The 10,488-nt window shown below is 37.1% G+C and overlaps 1 pseudogene; it reads left to right on the top strand.

Annotated features, from left to right (window-relative positions):
- Positions 1 to 4,552: 4,552 nt before the first annotated feature.
- Positions 4,553 to 5,885, top strand: LOC140628446 (heterogeneous nuclear ribonucleoprotein A1-like; annotated as a pseudogene).
- Positions 5,886 to 10,488: the final 4,603 nt, after the last annotated feature.

The following is a 10,488-nucleotide window of genomic DNA, read 5'->3' as shown; positions in this document are numbered from 1 at the left end:
TAAGTTCTTTTTATATTCTAGATAAAGTCTCTTAACAGTTAAATGATTTGCAATATGTTCTCCCATTCTGCATGTTGTCTTTTCACTTTCTTAATGGTATCCTTTGAAACAATGAAGTTTTTTATTTTTTATTTTATTTTTTTAAAGATTTTATTTATTCATAGAGACACACACACACAGAGAGAGAGAGAGAGAGAGAGAGAGAGGCAGAGACACAGGCAGAGGGAGAAGCAGGCCCCATGCAGGGAGCCCAACGTGGGACTCAATCCCAAGTCTCCAGGTTCACACCCTGGGCTGCAAGCGGCACTAAACCGCTAAGCCACCAGGGCTGCCCGAAGTTTTTTATTTTGATGAAGTCTAATCTATTTACTTTTTTGTTATTTTTGCTGGTGCTTTTGGTATAATATCTAAGAAAGCTTTGTTTAACCAAAGGTTACAAATATTTTCTCCTAAAATTTTTATAGTGTTAGTTTCTACATTTAAGTCTATAAGTTAGATTTATTTTTTTTTTGTTTGTAAGGCTCTAAATTGTTTTTTAGCATGATATATTCAATTAACATAGAATCATTTGTTGCAACGACTATCCTCCTCTCATTGAGTGGTCCTGGAGCCTTACTAAAAAAATCATTTGATCATAAACATATGGGCTTATTTCTGGACACTTAGTTCAATCCCATTGATCTACATGCCTATCCTTATGTCAATACCACACTGTCTTGATTACTGTAGGTTTTTTTTCTCCAAATTTTTATCTAAATTCAAGGTAGTTAACATACAGTGGGAAATGGGAAAAAGAAAGTCTCTTCTACAAATGGCATTGGAAAACTGGACTATGCAAAAGAATGAAGCTGGACTACTTTCTTACACCATACACAAATAAACTCAAAATGGGTTAAGGACCTCCAGTGCCTGGCTGGCTTAGGTGGGAGAGTATATGCCTCCTTGATCTGAGAGTTGTGAGTTCGAGACTCACATTTGGTGTAGAGGTTACTTAAAAATAAAATAAAAAGTTTTTAAAAATGGATTAAGCGCCTAAATGTGAGACCTGAAACCATAAAACTCCTAGAAGAAAACATAGGCAGTATTCTTTCTGACGTTGGCTACAGAAACATTGCTCTAGACATATCTCCTCTGGCAACCGAAACAAAAGCAAAGTTACACTACTGAGACCTAATCAAAATAAAAAGCTTTTACACAGCAAAGGAAATGATCAACAAAACAAAAAGGTAACCTACTGAATGGGAGAAGATATTTGCAAATGATGCATTTGATAAGGGGTTAATATGCAAAATACATAAAGAATCTATACAACTCAAACCAAAAAACCCAAATAATCCAATTTAAAAATGATCAGAAGATCTGAATAGACATTTTTCCAAAGAGGATATACACATGGCCAACAGACACATGAAAAGATGCTCAACATCACTAATCATTAGAGAAAATTCAAATCAAAATAATAATGAGATTCCTCACACCTGTCAGGATGGCTAAAAAAAAGAGAAACTAGGGATCCCTGGGTGGCGCAGCGGTTTGGCGCCTGCCTTTGGCCCAGGGCACGATCCTGGAGACCCGGGATCGAATCCCACGTCGGGCTCCCAGTTCATGGAGCCTGCTTCTCCCTCTGCCTCTCTCTCTGTGTGACTATCATAAATTAAAAAAAAAAAAAAAAAAAAAAAAAAAGAGAAACTCATAAGAAATAACAAATGTTGACAAGGATATGGAGGAAAAGGAACCCTTGTGCACTGTTGGTGGGAATGCAAACTGCTATAGCCACTGTGGAAAACAGTATAGAGGAAAACAACTGGCTATTTATAGGAAAATAAAAATGCTAATTCAAAAAGATATGCACCCATATATTTATCGCAGCTTTATTTACAACAGCCAAGACATGGAAGCAACCCAAGATGCTGATAAGTGAATGCATAAAGAATATTTGGTATATACAATGGAATATTCCTCAGCCATAAAAAGATGAAATCTTGCCAATTGCAACAACATTCATGGATCTAGAGGGTCTAATATTAAGTGAAATAAGTCCGTTAGAGAAAGACAAATACCATTGATTTCATTCATATGAGGAACATAAGAAACAAAACAAATGAACAAATAAAAAAAGAGACAAAAAACAGACTCTTAAATATAGAGAACAAATTGGAAGTTGACAGAAGTGAAGTTGGTGAGGGGAATGGGTAAAATAGATAAAGAGGATTAATAATACATTTATCATGATGGAAAGTATAGAATCGTTGAATCATTATATACATCATTTACACCTGAAACTAATATAAAACTGTATGTTAATTATACCTGAATATTGCGACTTCCAATTCATCAACATAGAATGTCTCTCCTATTTATTTAGATCTTTTAAAATTTATCTTAGCAACGTTTTGTAGCTTTCAATACACACATTTTGTAATTCTTTTGTTAAATTTGTTCCTAAGTATTTTATTATTTTTAATGTTATTAGAAATGTTTTACTAATGGTTTTCTTCATTGCATTTTTTTAAAGATTTTATTTTTAAGTAATCTCTACACCCAATATGGGGCTCAAACTCACAACCCTGAGATCAAGAGTCACATGTTCTTCTGAATGAGCCAGCCAGGTGCCTTCTTCATTGTATTTTTTTATTGTTCATTGCTAGTGTATAGAAATATAATTAATTTTTGTATATGCATCTTGTGGCTTGTGACCTTGCTAAATTCTTTTATTAATTTTACTAGTTATGTGTTTTTGTATATGCCTTAGAATTTTCTCAATATAAGATCACGTCATCTGCAAACTAAGTTTTTATGCCTTCCTTTCCTTTCTAATTTGAATGGCTTTAATTTTGTTGTTGCACTAGCTAGACTCACCATCACTTGTATTCAATTCAATATTGAATTGAATGATGCTCTAAATCAATATTGAACTGAATACAAGTGATGACAGTGGACACTCTTGTTTCTGATCTTAGAGGGAAAATACTCAGTTTTTCATGATTGCATAAGATATTTACTAAAGATTTTTTATAGATGCTCTTATCAGGTTAGGAAGGTTTCTTCCTTTCTTTTTTTTTAATATTTTATTTATTTATTCATGAAAGAGAGAGAGAGAGGCACAGAGACACAGGCAGAGGGAGAAGCAGGCTCCATGCACCGGGAGCCCGACATGGGATTCGATCCCGTGTCACCAGGATCGTGCCCTGGGCCAAAGGCAGGCACCAAACTGCTGCGCCACCCAAGGATCCCGGTTTCCTCCTTTCTAATTCTACTTTGTTGAATATTTTTTTCGTGATGGTGTTAAATTTTGTCAAATGCTTTTTTGTTGTCTATTGAGATGATTGTGTGCTTTTGTCCTTTATTCTATTAACATGGTGCATTTAATTGTTTTTTAATATTACGCCAACTTGCATTTCTGGAACAAATCTCACTTTGCCATGTTTTATAATCCTTTTAATATGTTACTGAATTTAGTGTGCTGATACATTTTAAGATTTTTTGCATGTGTATTCATGAGGGGTATCAGTGTATGGTTTTCTTTTTTCTGATGTCTTTGGTATCAGAGTAATGCTGGCCTCATAGATGTTGGGAAGCATTCCCTTTTCTACTTTTGAAAGTTGTTATAAAGGAATGGTGTGATTTTTCTTTCTTTAAATATTTGATCAAATTTACCACAGAATCCACATGGGCCTGGGCTGTTTTGGGGTGGGGTAGAATTTAAATTGCTGAATCAATTTCTTTACTTTTTGTCTATTTAATTTTCTGGTGAATATCAGGCATTTTAGATAATATATTGTAACAACTCTCCATTCTGATTTTGCCTCCTGATGCTTGTTACTATTTTTTATTGTTTGTTTGTTTGTTTACTAGCTTACGGAGCCAAGTTTATGACTTCTATCTCTACTACAATATGTGGCTACTGAGGCCTCTGCTCAGATTTCTTTCCTCTGCATTATTTAAAAAAAAAAAAAACTAGCTTCCTAAGGGTGCATTTGTGTCTGCATAGCTTTCAGCTAAAGGTTGCCTCAAACACCTCCAGCCACTGTGTATCCATTATCTGCTGATGGATCTGTGTGCAAACTGAAGAACATATTCAAATTTCAAATTGCCGTCAAGTCTGTTCTAGCTGTTACTTTCTGTTGGTCTCACTTGCTTTTCCACTGTACATTCACACAGGTGCAGAAGGCCAGGGATGTGTGGACATGTGCACAAGGTATGTGGACAGTTTATCAAGTCCACTATGGATATCTTACTTCCTGGAATTCCCTGTTACATCCACTGCTAGTCCATTGCCTGCCCCAAACAGTACTGTAATCTCAGGCTAGCAGGCCTTATTTCCTTGCCACTGAGATCAATACTCTAACCATTGATGCTCTAAATCAAGTGAGTTCTTTACAGCAGCAGCAGCAGCAGCAGCAGCAAAGCTGCTGGGTTTTATTGCACAGCCTGCCTCACCTTCGTTGAACTACTATGCCAATACAGCTGGGGCGGGGGTGGCCATGGTAATGGTTAGTTAGGAAGTTGAATTAAACCCAGAGTATTAGTTAGGGTTCTCCAGAGAAACAGAATGAATAGGATATATAGAGATATAGGCCGCCAAATAAGCATCGTTAAAGTCTCCCCTCTCACCGCCGTCATTTCTAGGTCAGAGTCTCCCAAAGAGCCTGAGCAGCTGCGGAAGCTCTTCGTCGGAGGTTTGAGGTTTGAAACAACCGATGAGAGTCTGAGGAGCCATTTTGAGCAATGGGGAACGCTTGTGGACTGTGTGGTAATGAGGGATCCAAACACCAAGCGCTCCAGAGGCTTTGGGTTTGTCACGTATGCCACCGAGGAGGAGGTAGATGCAGCCATGAATGCAAGGCCACATAAGGTGGATGGAAGAGTTGTGGAACCAAAGAGGGCTGTCTCAAGAGAAGATTCTCAAAAACATGGTGCCCACTTAACTGTGAAAAAGATTTTTGTTGATGACAGTAAAGAAGACACTGAAGAACATCATCTAAGAGATTATTTTGAACAGTATGGGAAAATTGGAGTGATTGAGATCATGACTGACCGAGGCAGTGACAAAAAGAGAGGTTTTGCTTTTGTGACATTTGATGACCATGACTCTGTAGACAAGATTGGCCTTCAAAAATACCATACTGTGAATGGCCACAACTGTGAAGTAAGAAAAGCCCTATCGAAGCAAGAGATGGCTAGTGGTTCATCCAGCCAAAGAGGCCTAAATGGTTCTGGAAACTTTGGTGGTGGTCGTGGAGGTGGTTTTGGTGGGAATGACAACTTTGGTTGAGGAGGGAACTTCAGTGGTCAAGGTGGCTTTGGTGGCAGTCGAGGTGGTGGTGGATACGGTGGCAGTGGGGATGGCTATAACGGATTTGGTAATGATGGAAGCAACTTTGGAGGTGGCGGAAGCTATAACAATTTTGGCAATTACAACAATCAATCCTCAAATTTTGGACCCATGAAAGGAGGAAATTTTGGAGGCAGAGGCTCTGGCCCCTATGGTGGTGGAGGCCAATACTTTGCCAAACCATGAAACCAAGGTGGCTATAGTGGTTCCAGCAACAGCAGTAGCTATGACAGTGGCAAAAGGTTTTAATTACTGCCAGGAAACAAAGCTTAGCAGGAGAGGAGAGCCAGAGAAGTGACAGGGAAGCTACAGGTTACAACAAATTTGTGAACTCAGCCAAACACCGTGGTGGCAGGGCCTAGCTGCTACAAAGAAGACATGTTTTAGACAATACTCATGTGTATGGGCAAAAAACTCAAGGACTGTATTTGTGACGAATTGTATAACAGGTTATTTTAGTTTTTGTTCTGTGGAAAGTGTAAAGCATTCCAACAAAGGGTTTTAATGTAGATTTTTTTTGTACCCATGCTGTTGATTGCTAAATGTAATAGTCTGATTATGACGCTGAATAAATGTGTCTTTTTTTTTTAAAAAAAAAGAAAGATATATAGGAACTGATATGATAATGAGCAATTGCTCATACAACTATGATGGCTAAAAAAGTCCCACAATCTGCTGTCTGCAAGATGGAGGTCCAGGAAAACCAATGGTGTGGCTCTAGTCCAAACCTAAAGTCCTGGAAGCCAATAATGTAAATTCAAGTTTTAGTCTAAAGGACCAAGAACCAGAATCACTAGTATCTGAGGGAAGAAGATGGAAGGAAGTTCCAGCTCAAGCTGAGAAAATTTGCCCTTTTCTGCCTTTTTGGCCCTCAATGGATTGGATGATGTCTACCCACACTGGTGAGGGTGACCTTAGCATTCTTCTTTACTCAGTTTATTGATTCAAATGCTAATCTCTCCCAGAAACATCCTCACAGACCTGCCCAGAAATAATGCTATCTGGGCATCTTTTAGCTCAATCAAGTTGACACATAAAATTAACCAATCACATTCAAACAAGAATACCATATAGACTTGCTCTGTTCTTACTTAAAGTTCAGAATTTCTCATTTTGTTGTATCCTTGGGTCAATTTCAGTGTTAAAATGGTTGTTTTTGATATTTCATTAAGCTTTTTAGTTACTATGTACATAGGCATAAATTCCTCAAACTCAGAAATTTATTCAAATACGGAGCATTTCGTCCATCAAGATAAAAAAAACTCTTCCAACCGAGGGAGACATCAGTTCTTGGTGACCATCAATGCAAGAAACAATAGTAATATTAACCTGGAGATTTTTCTACTGTTTTACAATATAGCCTGTAACCCAAACATATGAAGAAGGGAACTAACATTTAATAGAAGGACGTCAGCTGTTTTTGTTTTTGTTGTTGGACATAAGCTTTTATGTACACTTTGCTTATGTGATTTGAACTTGGAGCCATGTGGGCAAATTTAGATGGCAGAATAAGAGAACAGAAAGCCATGTCTGGGGGGATGAGAAAGAAAAATTAGGATAGAAAGGGATAGAGGAGAATACAAATGGAGTTTAATGATCTTTCTGGAGGGCTCTTTATACCTAGATCAATTTTTTAATTACTTTTAAATCCTTTAAGAGCAAGAACAGTCTTATATATCCTGTAAAATGTGTTAATATAACATGAGTATTGCACATGTGTAGCTAATAGTCACTAGCTCCAGTGGTCTGGGTTGTACTGAAGATGAGGTTTGTTAGTATTATAGAACAATGAAGCCAAAATTCCAACTCTGTAATGTGATATAAGTATGTCCCTACCCAATCTAGAAAATGGGGCACTGAGACACTGATACTCACAAAACTTCAGACACACAAGAGTCAAATTTTCTGACTTTCATTTAAGTAAATAGTATCTAAAAGCAGGCATATTAGAAAGCAAAGATAGATCTGCTGCCAAAATGCAGAATACTTTGTCATGTAATAAGAAACTGCATCCTAGGTACAACTATACCATTTTTAAAATGCACAGGTAAAAATATACACAGGGAAGCTAAATTTGCTAAAAATCATTCAATTGTACACTTAAACTGGGTGAGTTATATGACATGTAAAATATGCCTCAGCAAAGTTATATTTTTAAAGATTTTATTTATTTATTCATGAGAGACACACAGAGAGAGAGGCAGAGACACAGGCAGAGGGCGAAGCAGGCTCCATGCAGGGAGCCTGACGCAGTACTCGATCCTGGGTCTCCAGGATCACACCCTGGGCGGAAGGCGGCGCTAAACCGCTGAGCCACCTGGACTGCCCCTCAGTCAAGTTATTAAATGTACCCAGGAAACTGAGAAAGAAGCATATTTTTCAAATATGTGTTTTGGAAATATACAGGTGCAAAATAAAGTCAATTATAATCACAAGAAAAAGGTAATCTGTTACATGGAATAGATATTGAATTCAAACAGATGTCTTACACAGCTGTACATTAATGTAGGTGAAATATGCCATTTTTGAAAAGGATTTATTAATGTAATGTCATTTGCAACTAGAATTTCTGTTATTCAGGACTAAAAATCTCAACAAATCACATTTTTTCCTTTTTCTAGTACAGCTACCATCACGCATATTTTCAGAGATTTGCAGCACATTTGCAACCCATCAATGACTTTCACCCTGGTCACAGATTTATTTGTATGGAAAAACACAACAGTATTTGGTAAGTATATGCAATATCTTCCATCTAATTAGTACCTCAGGGCAGGTTGTTGATAAACAGAAAACAATAAGGGACATGTTAAATATCCCCAGCAGTACTCTCTGCATACTATCAGATTTAGAAAGAAGAACGAAGGTTTGCATTTCAAGCAATAAACCAGCTAGCTACCGGATTGCCATTAAGTACAAAGATTCCAACTAGAATAACTTGTGATTCATGAAGAAATAATCCTGTCTGCAGCTTCATATTTTAGAGGGCACCATGGAAATAGATACTATTTTTTCAATATTAATAATAAAGGAATGTTATTAAAAGTATTTTACAGTTAATGCTAAATACATCCCAACTCTGCACAACCCCCACTGCCAAGTGACTACCCTAGTATCCATTTACTGGGATAGCTATAGAAATCAGCCATTAGTCTGGAAATATTTGGCTCAAGGGACTTGTAATGGGTTGCAGAGGATTGCACATCATGTTTCACATGCAGATGAGGTTGCCATCTGGTGGATATTCTCTAACTAAAAGCTAACAACATTTATACTTATATGCAGAGCAATCCTATTCTAGGTGGGGAAATGATGCTACTTTTTGAAATAATTCATTAAATGTCCATTTTATGATTTGTACTGAATGGATACCTGTTTTTTGTATACCCCATGGTTGAGTAAAAAAATGCCAGGAAAGGAAGTACACTAAAGCTTTGGATTTAAAAGGTAATAAATGGGGGATGCCTGGGTGGCTCAGTGGTTGAGCATCTGCCTTTGGCTTGGGGCATGATCCCAGGGTACTGGGATCGCGTCCCATATCGGACTTCCCGTGGGGAGCCTGCTTCTCCCTCTGCCTGTGTCTCTGTCTCTCTCTCTCTGTGTCTCTAATGAATAAATAAATAAAATACTTTTTAAAATAAAAGGTAATAAATGTGGGATAGAGAAAGATATTCCATGCAAATGATAACTAAAAGAGAGTAGAAGGGACTGTACTTACATCAGATAAAATAGACTTTTCAATCAAGGGCAGTCACAAGAGACAAGAAGGTCACTATATAGTGATGAAGACATCACTTCAGATATAGACAGCATTACAATAATAGCAGGGGACTTCAATATGCCACTTTCAACATTGGGCAGATCATTCAGGCAGAAGCTATTTAATAAACAAACAGTAGACATGATTAACACTATAAACCAAATGAGCTTACCAGACTTATACCAAACAATCCATCCAATAGCACCAGAATATACGTTCTTCTTAAGCATACACAGTATATTCTCCAGCATAGATCATATGTTGGGCCACAAAGCAAGCCTTAACAAATTTAAGAAGATTGAAAACATATCAAGTATCTTTTCTGACTACAAAGGTGTAAAACTAGAAATCAGTAACAGGAAGAAACTGAAAAATTCACAAGTACTTACTAAATAAACAACATATGCTTTCCTGAAAAACAAGTGGGTCAAAAAGATATCAAAAGGGAAATCAGAAAGTGTTTTGAGATTAATGAAAACAAACCCAAAACATACCAAAACTTATGGGATTCAGCAGAAGCAATCATGAGAGGAAAGTTCATAGTAAAAAAAAATGCCTATAGTAAGAAAAAAGAAAGATTCTGAATAAACAACCTAACTTTACACCTCAAGGAATTAGAAAAATAAGAACTACCTTAGTCCAATGTTAGCAGAAGGAAGGAAATAATAAAGATTAGAACATGAAATGGGACACCTGGATGGCACAGTTAAGCACCCAACTCTTGGTTTTAGTTCAGGTCATGATCTCAGGTTCATGATCTCAGGGTTGTGAGATGGCCTGAATTGTTGCTGCGGGCTCAGTGCAGAGTCTGCTTGAGAGTCTCTTTCCCTCTTCCTCTGCCCCTCCTGGCTGTGCTCTCCTTATTTCTCTCTCTCAAATAAATTAATCTTTTTAAAAAAGATTATAAATGAAATAGAAAAAAAATAAATGAAATAGAGACTAAAAACAGATAACACAAAAAAGTCAATGAAACCAAGAGTTTTTTGAAAACTAAATTTACATACCTTTAGCTAGACTAACCAAGAAAGAGAATTCAAAAGGTAATAACTTTTTTATTAAGCAAGTTCTTGTATTTTTGTTGTTTTTTTTTAAATAATTATTTTTTGCTTTATTCTGTTCATATGTGACCGCCCCAAACCCAACACTTGGTTTTTCTCTTTTGACTTTATTATTCTGCCACTACCCAGGTCAACAGAGTCTTCCTCCCAATAGTTTTGTTTTTTTTTTTAAGATTTTATTTTTTTATTTTTTATTTATTTATGATAGTCACAGAGAGAGAGAGAGAGAGACAGAGAGAGAGAGGCAGAGACACAGGCAGAGGGAGAAGCAGGCTCCATGCACTGGGAGCCCGATGTGGGACTCCATCCCGGGTCTCCAGGATCGCGCCCTGGGC

Source organism: Canis lupus, chromosome X (genome assembly GCF_048164855.1).
Source record: "Canis lupus baileyi chromosome X, mCanLup2.hap1, whole genome shotgun sequence".
In the NCBI taxonomy this organism is placed as follows: Eukaryota; Metazoa; Chordata; class Mammalia; order Carnivora; family Canidae; genus Canis; species Canis lupus.
This window is presented reverse-complemented; position numbering and strand designations above follow the sequence as displayed.